Genomic DNA, 14,547 nt, shown 5'->3' on the forward strand with positions numbered 1-14,547 from the left:
GCTACGCCTCACTCTGCTATTGTGAACTCAACGCCAACAATCTAGCTCAACCCAGAATCACTCGTAGTTGTGCCGCCCCTGCCTTCGTTGTAACGCCCCGAGACCGACGCTCCAGATGCGTTCCTTGTTTTGCGTGTCAGCTCGGTTATTTATTTTGTGTGTTGCATTCATCATCGCATCATTTGCATTGCATCGGCACTTCGTTGCCGCCATGTTTTAAAACTTGCATCCCCTCGTAGTGGCCGCGCCCCCCTTGCTTCCGCTGACCCTTCCGAGACCAACCTCGTTCTTCGTTTTCCCTCTTGCTTAAACCAGAGTCCCTCTTTGCACAGTGCTTCGCCCCCTCGCGCGCGTCCGAAATTTGTCCCGAACCCGAACCGGACTTTCGTTACCGTTGGGTCCGGATCATCCCCTAACATCTACAAAACATCACCGTTTTCTTTGTTGGACGCCCATAGCCTATTTTTCTTGATCGTTGATTTCGATCGGAGGGACTAGCCCCTAACCTAATTCCCTGCTATTTATACTCGAGGTCCAACCCTAAAAGTTAGGAGGCTTGTCCCATCCCCATTCGGCCGCCGCCACTCCAAAAATCCCCCTCGGGATCCATCCCCAACCTACCAGCCTCCTCCTTCCCGATCCATCCAACCACCACAGCCCACGCAGACCTCCCCGTTACCCTCGTCGCGAGCCAGGGAGAGGAGCTCCCTGCCGCCTCCCACCTCCTCGTCCCCGTTGCTCCGAGACCAGCCGCCCTTCCCTGGCTGAGCCATCGCGCCGGCCGGCCAGGCCGTGCCCCGCCGTTTCCTTTCTCTCCGCCAGATCCGTCGCCCGTAGACCCATGCCCCATCGTTCCTGCGCGCCGTCAGGAGGACAACATGGATGCCCGAGCTCGTCGTCCCCGACCTCTTTTCTGCCAAGATCTGCCCCGCCGTCGTGGTTCCCCGGCGCCCGGACCTCCCCTGCTTCGCCAAGGCCACCAAGACCTCCTCAACTGTGCAACGCCGCCGGCCACCTCTCCGAGCAGAGCCGCCGGACCAGCAGGTTCCTTGCCTCGCGCCCTTTTTTCCCTTTTCCTGGCTCTCTTGCTCCTCTGACTGTCTCTCTCTCTGCTCATGAACAAGCTTGCCGCTGCCGCCTGGAGCCGGCCCGACCCGACGAACCTCGCCGGGATCCCGTGCCGTTCATGTCCCTGGCCGTTTTCCTGCTCCGCTTCGGTCAAGGAGGACGACCCCAGCGCCAAGTCCCCTGCTCCAGATCGAGCCGCAGCGCTCGCGTTGACCGTGTCGCCAGCCACCATCTCGCCAAGCCCACCGGTCCCGTAGGGCCCAGCCGCTGCCGCTTCTCGGTTGGCCCAGCCCCGCTTCGGCCTGCCCGTGCCTCGTCCGTCACCGTTGACCGCGTCCGCGTGGGCTGCATCCCCGCGGCCCAGATCCGCTGGCCCACCGCTCCGCTTTCCCTTCGGCCTATTCGCCCAATGTGAGCAGCCCTCTCCTGTGCTGTTGGGCCAGCAAGTTTCGGCCCATGTGATGTTTTTTTCAGGATCTGCGAATTTAGACATTATCCAGAGTATTGCAGTTTTACAGAAAAACCCTTGATGTTCTTGCATTAATAATTAAATTAACCGTGCATCTTTTGTAAATAATTTATATATGTAAAATGCTCAGAAATTTGTGTAGTTTAATAATATGCCACTTTCACCCATGTTAAAATTGTTTAAAATGTTGTTTGATTAATTTTGCTCGAATAATATGTTAAAATGTTTTATTTCATAACTAAATAACCGTAGCTTGGATTTAAATAAACTTTATATGTAAATGGGGTAGAAAAATGCCTAGTTTAACATGGTGCACTTCATTTTGTTGTTTAACAACATTAAAATTGCGTTTATGGCAGAACAGTACCATAACCAAAATATGCACATGAGGATTTATCGGAATTGTTGTTTATTATTTACGGCCTCATTTAACTTGCTTTAATAGGTAGTTTCCATATGCTTCACCTCTTGCCATGGTTAACAACATTTAACATTGTTGGGTACATAAACGAGAGAGAACTAAATAATTGATGTGGTGTTTCGTCAATATGCAACTCGTTGCATATTGAGCTCCACTTAATTTGTAGTGTTGTTTGTTGCACTTTGCCATGCCATGCCTCATTAAACCGGACATGCATCATATTTGTTTTTGCATCATGCCATGTGTATGTGGTGGTTGTTTACTATGTTGTTTGTTTCTTTCCGGTTTGCTTCTCTCGTTACCTTCGGTTTCGTTCCGGAGTTGTGAGGATTCGTTCGACTACATCTGTTTGTCTTCTTCATGGACTCGTTCTTCTTCCTTGCGGGATCTCAGGCAAGATGACCATACCCTCGAAATCACTTCTATCTTTGCTTGCTAGTTGTTCGCTCTATTGCTATGCCGCGTTACCTATTCACTTGCTCTTCAAGCCTCCCAAATCGCCATGAACCTCTAACCTTTGTCACCTTCCTAGCAAACCGTTGTTTGGCTATGTTACCGCTTTTGCTCAGCCCCTCTTATAGCGTTGTTAGTTGCAGGTGAAGTTGAAGATTGCTCCATGTTGGATTATGTTTATGTTGGGATATCACAATATCTCTTATATTATTAATGCATCTATATAATTGGTAAAGGGTGGAAGGCTCGGCCTTATGCCTGGTGTTTTGTTCCACTCTTGCCGCCCTAGTTTCCGTCATACCGGTGTTATGTTCCTTGATTTTGCGTTCCTTACGCGGCTGGGTGATTTATGGGACCCCCTTGACAGTTCGCTTTGAATAAAACTCCTCCAGCAAGGCCCAACCTTGGTTTTACCATTTGCTACCACCTATCCCCTTTTCCCTTGGGTTCTGCAGACTCAAGGGTCATCTTATTTTAACCCCCCCGGGCCAGTGCTCCTTCGAGTGTTGGTCCGAAACGAGTAGACTGCGGGGCCACCTCGGGGAAACTTGAGGTCTGGTTTTACTCGTAGGATGTCTCATCCGGTGTTGCCCTGAGAACGAGATATGTGCAGCTCCTATCGGGATTTGTCGGCACATCGGGCGGCTTTGCTGGTCTTGTTTTACCATTGTCGAAATGTCTTGTAACCGGGATTCCGAGACTGATCGGGTCTTCCCGGGAGAAGGTTTATCCTTCGTTGACCGTGAGAGCTTATAATGGGCTAAGTTGGGACACCCCTGCAGGGTATTATCTTTCGGAAGCCGTGCCCGCGGTTATGTGGCAGATGGGAATTTGTTAATGTCCGGTTGTAGAGAACTTGACACTTGACCTTAATTAAAATACATCAACCGCGTGTGTAGCCGTGATGGTCTCTTCTCGGCGGAGTCCGGGAAGTGAACACGGTTTCTGGGTTATGTTTGACGTAAGTAGGAGTTCAGGATCACTTCTTGATCATTGCTAGTTCACGTCCGTTCCTCTGCTTCTCTTCTCGCTCTTGTTTGCTTATGTTAGCCACCATATATGCTTAGTCGCTGCTGCAACCTCACCACCTACCCCATTCTTTCCTATAAGCTTAAATAGTCTTGATCTCGCGGGAGTGAGATTGCAGAGTCCTCGTGACTCACAGATACTTCCAAAACAGTTGCAGGTGCGGATGAGACCAGTGCAGGTGACGCAACTGAGCTCAAGTGGGAGCTCGATGAAGATCTTGTTCGTTGTGTTGTTTCTTTTCATGTTGATCAGTAGTGGAGCCCAGTTGGGACGATCAGGGATCTAGCAGTTGGGTTGTCTTCTTTTCTTTTGGTTCCGTAGTCGGACCTATGTGTGTACTCTGATTGATGTATGACTTATTTATGTATTGTGTGAAGTGGCGACTGTAAGCCAACTCTTTATCCCTTTCTTGTTCATTACATGGGATTGTGTGAAGATGACCCTTCTTGCGACAAAACCACAATGCGGTTATGCCTCTAAGTCGTGCCTCAACACGTGGGAGATATAGCCGCATTGTGGGTGTTACATTCGTCACCTCCTGAACCGAGAAATGGTGAGCTCTTGTGACGTGCCCATGATAACCAGCATGGGTGGTGGTTAGTGATGCATCTCAGACATTTCTACTTTTCCGAACTCTTTTGCTATGTTTTTGTCATTAATTTGCATAATTCGAATAAAAATAACAGATTGACATTGTTTTCAACGGTGTTCTCATGGTGTGATTTTTTGTGCATAAAAGATCCCCGAAAAAATACCGAGAAAATATACCTAAAAGTTTCTGACTACTAGATATGGCCTGCCCAGGAGAGGCCGGGTCATGCCATTGGCGACTTAAAGATGAAGAGGCCCGTTAAGGTCCAAGAAGATATGAAGATGGCGGTTCAAGAGACAAGCTTATTGAAGGCCCAAGACCCGGAGACGACTTGAGGCCCAAAGGGATGAGCCGCAGTATGTTTAACTTGTATTGTAAGGCAAGCTTAGTTAGAAACCTGTATATAAAGGGGTGACCCGGCAGTGGGTTAACTCAAGAAACAACTGATCGAGAACTAGGTCAAGCGTATTCGCTCCCTGGTAATTAGGGTTGGGCATATAAATCGAAAACCGATGTCCCGAACCGAACTAACCGGCACCGAAGCCGAATTCACCGAAACCGGGAACTTCGGTTGTATGTCCGTTTTCCATTTGATGAAAACCGAATTTAGTCCGGTGAATTCGGGTTTATTGCTGGGGTAACCGAATAGACTGAAACCCGAGAAAACACAGGGCGCGTCTGTTGCTGTACTCAAGTGCTCTTTCCACTGCTCGAGTGCACTGAGTCCAACGGCCGCATCGGGAAGAGGCGAACCTGAGTAGTACCACAGTGAGCCACCGTCGCCATATATTCTGTGTAAAAGACAAAGTACTAGTAGTACTTCTCTAGGGTAGTAGACTAAAGGAGCTGGCACCGCTAATTTTATAGAGTAAAGTTTTGCTCGGGAGAATCAATAGCAGTAGTGGCTACTACTCTCTCCGTTCGAAATTACTTGTCGCAGAAATGGATGTATTTAGACATATTTTAGTTCTAGATACATCCATTTTCGAGACAAGTAATTCCGAACAGAGGGAGTAGTAGCTAGTACGCAGACCTACAAGCACTGTACATCAGAGTAAAAGTATAGATGTTCCTGCTGCTAGTACGTGTACTGTACATTCATCAGAATAGCGGCAATGATTTCGTCCGTTATTTACTCAGTGTTGTTCGGTAGAACCGACGACCGAACCAAAATCTCGGTGCAGAGAATCAACAGATAGCTAATATTCTACTGACCGATCGGTCTGTGCTTTGCCAAAACCGAAATTTTGAATTGACCGAGGAATCGACCCGATCGGTTCAGGGGAACCGAATGTCCAGCCCTACTGGTAATCGAAACCCAAGCAATACAACCTAAAGCAGGAATAGGCTTTTACCTCGTTGAGAGGGGCCGAACCTGGGTAAACTCTCTGTGTCCTTTGTCCCGTTTAACCCCTTTCAAGCAAACCTAGTTGCGATGGCTCCACACCTAAGTCTTTTTGCTAGGGCATTTGCCGTGTTAAGTCCATGACAGTTGGCGCCCACCGTGGGGCCCGAGCACGGTGGTTTCAAGTTCTTGAAGGGCAGCTTCTCAGGGGTCAAGGGATACGCCGTGGACCGGATGACCAAGAGTCGTCGCGGCAAAATCTACATCGACGATGCGGGCTGGGGGCCCGAGGTCGATTCAATCGAATACGGGTACCGGGTCCCCTTCGGCGGAATCCACGTCTTCATCGGCAAGATCGGCGAGTCAGAGCCTGAGCCGGACACCTGCATCGACATCATCGAGACGGCTCAGCACGCGCGACCCGCCAAGGTTCAAGCCGTCGTAAAGCATGCTTTTGTGGGTTTTACTCACGGGGTGGATCTTGAGGAAGGATATGTGTCCGGTGGAGAGACAGCCATCTACTCTGATGATGAGTCCTCAGCCGGCGAGACCAATTCCATGTATCAATTGCAAGATGGTGGGCTTGGGGGCTGTTCCGATGGCGACAGTATTCTGGACCCCTATGAGCCGCCGAACATGGTTGCAATCTTCATGGCCGGCACACAACCGGTGCTCAATTCATCAACTGCTACGGCTATGACTTCCGGTTCAATGGCCGAGGCGATGGCCGGAGCGAGCGGCTTTGCGCGGCCGCCGGCTCAGGTTCTGTCCGAGCTCTTGGACGCCTTGGCAACTTTAGTGGGGGCAGAGGTGACCCCAGAGACTCAAACACAGCATAAGGTGGACGTCGTGAAGCTGCGAGATGAGATAGCTCAAGCCAAGGAAGAGCTTAACACTGAGAATGCTAGGATGGCAACGGAGCGAGCCGCCTTGGATGCGCAATCACAGCGGATTCAAGCTGAGGCTTTCCGGTTAAGTTTGGATCAGACTGCATCTATCGCCGTTATGCGAAGGAGGCATCAAAGTCGTTTACCTTTGGAGTACGATGCGAGGAATCTTTTCAATACCCCTGGGGCAGGACCATGTAACCCGCCCGAGGTGACCTGGGTTGTTAAAGCACCCGTGGCTGGGACGACGGTTCAACCACATGTTGCGGATCCACCTCGTTTGAATTTAACCCCGCCTCAGCAAGTGCTAACGCCACCGGGTCATTTTTCTAACCCTCTGGATAACATCATTTGCTGCGGCGTCATGGCTGGCGGCTCTTCAAGTGCAAGGTGAGTCTCCCGCGGCGGTTGAAGCCCGAAAGGCTGTGGAGCTTCTTCAAACGGCGGTGGCTTAGCATGCGGCTTATTCGTACAGCCGCGATCGGATTCATTCGACTCCACGCCATAGTCGGAGTTATAGCCAGCGTATTGAGTCGCCGGCGGTTTCGAGCAGTGAATGGCTCCGTAACCATCCCTGTGGGCATGACCCGCCACGTGTTGATAATGAGGCTCAAGCTTTGGTGGATCAGGCCAGGGCGCATCGGGAGGCGGAGCTGGCGGCTCATCAGCAGCCTCAGCGTAACCCGTCGGTGTCTGTAGAAGCTGGGATGACTTCTAGGACTGTGGGTGTGCCGTGTCTAGTGTCGGCTTTGCGTAATGAGCACCTACCCAAGGATTTTAAGGGTCCCCGTAAGGTGCCCAATTACACAGTGGATCAATCCCCGGCGGCTTGGATTGAGAGTTATGAGCTAGCCATGGAGATGTTGGACGTCAATGACGCTGTGTGCGCTAAGTATTTCACCATGATGTTCGATGGGCCGGCTCGCACCTGGCTAAAAGGACTGCCCCTAAATCCATCCGATCATGGGCTGAGTTGAAGACGCGTTTTATTCATAATTTCAAGGACACATGCAAGCAGCCTCTGTCAATTCTTGATTTAGACACTTGTATCCAGGGTGAGGGCAAGTCAACCGCCCATTGGGTACGCCGGATCTCGGCTATTATCCACTCCTCGGACAGTATAAACGCCGGCTCAGCTGTCCTGATTTTGGAGAAGAATTGTCGGTTCCTTCCCCTCAAGCAGAAGCTGGCGCGGCTTAAGCGCGACTGCAATGATATGGGAGAGCTCATGGCGGCTCTTGTGAAATACGCCGACTCTGATAGCACTAAGGACCCTGAGTCTGATGAGGAGAAGGCTGTCAAGGGGAAGAAGAACGGTAATGCAAAGGGGCAGCGGCACAATACGGCGGGTCAAGGTAATAATGGTAAGCGCAAGCAAGCCGACGGCGATTCGGACTTTGTGGCCAATACCAACACGCAGAATAATAATCAGCGTCGTAAGGGGAAATCGTCAATGCCCCGGTTTGGCGGGCCCAAGTTCAACCTTGAGGCGATAATGAACCAGCCTTGCCCAAAGCACGGTTCTCAAGATAAGCCGGCCACTCATCTATGGGAAGATTGCTTCATCATGAGGGAATACAGAAATTCCGGTTTTTATCAGGACAATCACGGACCGCATGGCGGGTCAGGATCCGCTCTCACGGGCCCGACTTTGGAGGTGGCGGTTCAAACTCTGGATTTCAGGGCCAAGGCAATCAAGGCGGTTTCAATCAGCAACCTAATCAAGGTAATCAACAGCAACAGTCCAGTTATCAGAGTAATCCAAAGCAGCTGAATAGTGGTCAATATCATGTGTTTACCACGAGTTTGTGCAAACGAGATCAGAAGATTCATAAGCGGGCAGTGAACGCGGTTGAGCCGGCGGTCCCTTGATACTTGCGATGGTCTGAACAGCCTATCGTATGGAGTTGTGAGGATCACCCGCCCCGGGTTGACAATCCGGGTCAATTGGCTTTGGTGGTTGCTCCTCAGGTTGGAGGATACAAGTTTACAGAAGTGCTTATGGATGGAGGCAGCAGTATCAATATCCTTTACTATGATACTTTTCGCCGTATGAATTTGACTGACAAAGATCTTAAGCCGTCTTCTACTGTTTTTCATGGGGTGGTGCCTGGTAAGTCGGCGTATCCAGTGGGTAAGATAGATTTGGAAGTGGCTTTTGGCGATGAGCATGATTATAGAGCTGAAACATTGACTTTTGAGGTGGTCAAGATCAAGAGACCTTATCACGCCCTGTTTGGACGGCCGGCTTATGCTAAATTTATGGCACGGCCTTGTTATGTTTATCTACAGCTTAAAATGACGAGTCGTAAGGGTACCATCATGGTGCATGGCAACAGGAAGATAGCTTTGGAGTGTGAAGAGGGCGATGCTGCCTATGCTGAATCTGTTTGTGCAACAGAGGAGTTGAAGTTCTACAAAGATAATGTTGACCCGGCGGATATGACCCTCTTGAAGAAGCCAACCACAGAGCATGACCCTTTGTTGAAGTTTAAGTCGGCAGACGACACCAAGCAGGTTGATTTTTTCCTGGCGATTCATCCAAACAGTTCAGTATCAGTGCCAATATGGATCCGAAATAGGAAAGCGCGCTCATCGAGTTCATCCCGTGAGAACCGGGACATCTTTGCATGGAAGCCTTCAGACATGCCAGGTGTACCGAGGGAACTCGCCGAGCACACTCTCAATGTTGATCCAAAGTTTAAACCAGTCAAGCAATTCCTTCGTCGTTTTAATGAAGAGAGGCGCAAGGCCATTGGTGAAGAAGTGGCCCAGCTCTTGGCGGCCGGGTTTATCATTGAAGTTTTTCATCCTGAATGGTTGGCTAACCCGGTGCTGGTCCTTAAGAAAAACGGCACTTGGCGCATGTGTGTGGATTACACGGACCTTGACAAGGCTTGTCCGGCTGATCCCTTTGCTCTTCCCCATATTGATCAGACCATTGATGCTACGGCGGTTGTGAGCGTTTGAGTTTTTTCGGATGCTTATTCTGGTTATCATCAGATCAAGATGGCAGTTAAGGACCAGGAGAAAACATCTTTCATCACTCCCTTTGGAGCCTTCTCTTATGTGTCTATGCCTTTTGGGCTCAAGAGTGCCCAAGCGACTTAATAGCGTTGTGTTTAGAATTGCCTCCACAACCAAATTGGACGCAATGTTCATGCTTATGTGGATGATATAGTTGTGAAATCCAGGAAGAAAGAGACCTTATTAGATGATTCGAAGGAGACCTTTGACAACCTCCGGGTCTACAAGATGATGCTTAACCCGGCCAAATGTGTCTTTGGTGTGCCAGCAGGCAAGCTCTTGGGTTTTTTGGTCTCTGAGAGAGGTATTGAAGCTAACTCGGAGAAAATCAAGGCTATCACTTCTTTGGCTAAACCGGCATGTATCAACGACATTCAGCGTTTGGCGGGTCGTACTGCGGCTTTGAGCCGGTTTATAAGCCGCCTAGGAGAGAAGGCTATCCCTTTATACCAGATGATGAAGAAAATAGATCACTTTTTCTGGAGTGATGCTACTAATCAGGCATCCGAGGCGCTTAAAAAGCAGTTGGCTGAGCCGCCGGTTCTTGCAACTCCTATTGACAAGGAGCCCTTGCTTTTATATGTGGCTGCTAACAGCAGGGCCGTCAGCGTGGCGGTTGTGGTGGAAAGGAAGGAGTCAGGCAAGGAATATCCGGTTCAGAGGCCGGTTTACTATGTCAGTGAGGTACTAATTGAATCTAAGCAAAGGTACCCACATTGGCAGAAGCTGGTTTATGGAGTGTTCATGGCTAGTCGTAAATCGAAGCAATATTTCCTTGGTCATCCCATTACTGTGGTTTGTTCTGCTCCCCTAGGAGATATTATTCAAAACATAAAAGCTATAGGCCGAGTGGCCAAGTGGGCCATTGAGCTTGGAACCCATGGTTTGAAATATATGCCTCAGACAGCTATCAAGTCTCAAGCACTTGTGGACTTCATCAATGACTGGACAGAGCTGCAGATGCCTAAGGAGAAGCCTGATAACACGTATTGGACTATTCATTTTGATGGATCCAGGCAGTTGGAGGGCTCGGGGCTGGAGTTATTTTGACTTCCCCACGAGGTGATAAGTTTTGCTATGTCTTAAGGTTGATGTTCCCTTGTACTAATAATGCAACTGAATATGAGGCCTTGCTCCATGGTCTTCGGATGGCCAAAGAGATGAATCTAAGCCGGGTCAGGTGTTTTGGTGACTCAGATCTGGTGGCTCAACAAGTCTCAGGAACTTGGGATTCTAAAGACCCGCTCATGGCGACTTACCGCCGGGCGGTTGATGCTATTGCTGGACATTTCAAAGGTTATCAAGTGGAACATGTTGATCTCAGGAAAAATGAGGCGGCTGATGCTTTAAGCCGGCTGGGGTCTCAACGTAAGCCGATACCACCTAATGTTTTTCTTGATATTCTGAACAATCCTTCAGTTAAGCTACCTACGAAAGAGGATCTTGCTATCCCTAACCCGAAGGCACAGCTGGTGGCGGCTCTTCATGCTATTCCTGATTGGACAGTTCCATATTTGGCTTATATGACCCGGGGTGAGTTGCCTAAGGATGAAACTTTGGCCAGGCAAATAACCTGGAGGTCTAAGTCAATGACCATTGTCAATGGCGAGTTACACCGATGCAGTGTCACCAGGGTGTTTCAATGATGTATCTCTCCTAAAGAGGGTTGTAAAATTCTAAGGGAGATTCATGAAGGAGATTGCGGCCATCATGCCGGCTCTAAGTCTCTTGTAGCTAAGGCTTTTCGTCATGGGTTTTATTGGCTGATGGCTCATGCTAATGCAGAAGATCTGGTTAGCAAGTGTGACGGTTGTGAGAAATTTTCCAAACGAGTTCATGTGCCGGCTCAAGAATTGAGGATGATCCCAATCACTAGGCCGTTTGCGGTCTGGGGGCTGGACCTTTCAAGAGATCCAAGGACAAAAGACCCACCTTTTGGTGGCGGTTGACAAATTTACAAAATGGGTTGAGGCAGAGCCAGTCAGCAAGTGTGATGCGGCAACGGTGGTTCAATTCATTAAAAAGGTGATTTTCCGCTTTGGCTACCCTCATAGTATCATAACTGATAATGGTACTAATTTATCTAAGGGTGCTATGAAAGAATTTTGTCAACGAGAGCATATTCGTCTTGACGTCTCATCAGTGGCTCACCCCCAGTCCAATGGTCAAGCTGAAAGAGCCAATCAAGAAATCTTGAGAGGTATAAAACCCCGGCTTATGGTCCTTTGCAGAGGACGCGGGGTTGTTGGGTTGAGGAGTTGCCCTTAGTGCTTTGGAGTATAAATACTACCCCCAACAGATCCACGGGTTATACGCTTTCTTCATGGTTTACGGAGCAGAGGCGGTTCCCCCAGTGACATCCATCACGACTCGCCCCGTGTGGCGGCTTATGTTGAAGCTGATAATGAAAAAGCACGTCGGGATGATCTTGACCTCCTGGATGAGGAGCGTGACCTTGCGGCGGCTCGTTCGGTGATTTACCAGCAAGATCTGCGTCGTTATCATAGCCGTCGGGTTAAAACCCAGGCCTTTCAAGAAGGTGACTTGGTGCTCCGGCTCATCCAGGATCAAACAGAAATGCACAAATTATCCCCACGTTGGGAAGGGCCTTTTGTGGTCAGCAAAAACTTGAACAACGGGTCATACTACCTCATTGATATTCGAGACCACAAGGACTCACGCACATCTGAGGAGGAGACCCGCCGGCCTTGGAACATTGCTCATCTTCGGCCTTATTACACTAGCCACTGGCTCTTGTGTTGTACATACTTTCATCCATGTATATATTATGATCAAGTATAATAAAGCCGGCATCTGAGTCTTTATTGTCAGTTCATAAGATCATTTGGGGGCTTCCTACTCACTGAGTATAGCTGTGACTACCCTCTTGATCCGGCTTGCACGCCTTGTTACAAATTACTTGGGGGCTTCCTGCTCATTGAGCATAGCTATGACTATCTATTGATCCGGCTTATACGCCTTGTTACAAATCACTTGGGGGATTCTTGCCCGAGTTAAAGGTTACCAAAGAGAACTTGCTGCAGTGCGCAGTTCAAACATAGGTATATCCTGCCTTGAGGGCTCATTATACGTCACTTGGGGGCTCCCTGTTCAATGAACATAGCTTTATTTACCCTTTTGATCGGCTTGTACGCAAGGTGTAAACACCAAATTCTGGTTTATCCTGCCTTGTATGTCTGCCACTCTGCCCAGGTAATCCTGGAATGACCCGCTGTACTCTTGACAGTTAATCCTATAAAGACCCTCAACTTGTCAAAGTTAAAACGGCGGTTGGTCATGTGAGGCCCAGCTTACAGGTTTGAATGAAGGACTAACTCAGTGGTTGTGCGGCCCATGAACAACACTTGAGATTGAGGCTTGGCAGCCTATGAAAGCCTTATTTTTTCTGATTTGTTATTTTCTATGAACATTGTTTTGGTTCATATCCTTGTACCATATTGACATATGGTTTAAAATGATTCAGGCCATGTAACCTTAATCCTTATGGCTCATATTTGAGCATATCTGGGGTTTTGATAACCCGGTCTGTCTTTGGATGATAAGTCGCCAGTATACTTTGATTATGCACTTGGAGTTATGCGCTCTAAGTTTTTGGGTTGTTACCCTTATTACATATGGCACTGCAAGCCGACAGTATGAACCAATCTCATAGGTATGTTTTTACTTGTTATATGAATATGCGAGTTTTGATAACACGCCCTGGTTATGGACTATACAGTCACCAGAAAATTTTATATGGGACATCATGACCCGCCCTGGGGCAACCGCCAGGGCACATGTTATCTGCTTGTGTGCAGGGAATATGATAATATGACCTACATGATTGATAATATTATGAGCATAAACAACAGATCTTCCAACATCAAGATCGGCGGTTTAAAGTGTTATGAAGATAAACATGCATGATGGCATGGCAGATCATTGTTTTCAGCTAGCCTATTACAAGGCGTCGTACGGCCCAAAAGGATAAGTGTTTTTCTGCGCACAAATTCTATGTGGCAGTCTGAGAGCCACCTCGTGGTTCAGTTGCCTTGGTCTTGATGAGTTGAAGCTTCCAGGTTATCCAGCTCCGGTTCTTCTTCTTCCTCCACTGGCTGGAAATCAGGTGATGTCCAATTGACGCCAGTTACGGCTTTGAATACAGCATCATCATCTATGAGCATGGATGGATCAATATCAGGAGCAAAAATGTGCTTACGTGTTGGTGGAATAAGATCCATAACTGGATAAACCGACGCTTTCACTTTTGCGTTTTCAACAATATAAGCCGCCTGATACTTGGAGAGATCAGTTTCCTCAGCTAGCTTGCTTGCCAAAGGACGCATTTCCCTTACAATTTTGGTGAAGTCGTCTGCACTGAAGGGAGACCCATCTTCTTTGAAGCTTGGACAGCCAGTGGCCAATTCTTGCGGGTCAAGCTTTGCCGCCATGCCTTGGCCCGGCTCAGGGCGGTGATGGCACCAGCTTTGGCGGCTGACCGCTTTATCTCCTCCACCCTTTGGGGTACGACGGACAGTTTGTCCAGTGTTTCTTTGATGAGTGAAGGTGGCTGTTTAGTATGAGAGACGACGGCTATAGCTCATTGAGCGCCGATGTATAACTGCTCCACAAGGGTGTGTGCATCTTTAAGCTTCACGCGCATGTGTGGGCCAAGGTTGGAAATTCTGGAGCCTGCATTAGTAAAGATATTGATAAACCGACTAATGATTGTTATATATTGCTGGTGAAAGATTGAAGTACTATATTACTTACCAAAGATGCACTACAAAAAAAAGACACATCCGTGACATTTCGGGCCGAACGAATTTTTTTTCTGTCATACATATGACACTTCTATGACGATAATTGTGACAAAACCCGGTATCATCATAGATGTGGTGGGCTCCTACTTCTATGACAAAAAATCATGACAGAAAATGGGCTTTTCGTCCTGGGCGGGCCGAAGACGCAGCTGCATGACATTCTTTGGGCCGTCCATGACGGAAAAACCCGTGGTAGAAGCGAGGGGAGGAAAATTTCGGGGAGTTCCCAGTTATGGTGGGAGGTCGGGGGCCGAGCGATGCACGTTTCTCTCGTACACGTATGCGCGTATGTGCGAGGCGTTGGCTCTAACTGAACCCGAGCGAGGCGTTGGGCTCTAACTGAACCCGAGCGATTGCACTGCAGGCTACGCGTTACTGAACCCGAGCGATCGAACGATGGCTGTTAACTGAACCCGATCGAGCGATTCCTTCG

Source organism: Triticum aestivum, chromosome 4D (genome assembly GCF_018294505.1).
Source record: "Triticum aestivum cultivar Chinese Spring chromosome 4D, IWGSC CS RefSeq v2.1, whole genome shotgun sequence".
In the NCBI taxonomy this organism is placed as follows: domain Eukaryota; kingdom Viridiplantae; phylum Streptophyta; class Magnoliopsida; order Poales; family Poaceae; genus Triticum; species Triticum aestivum.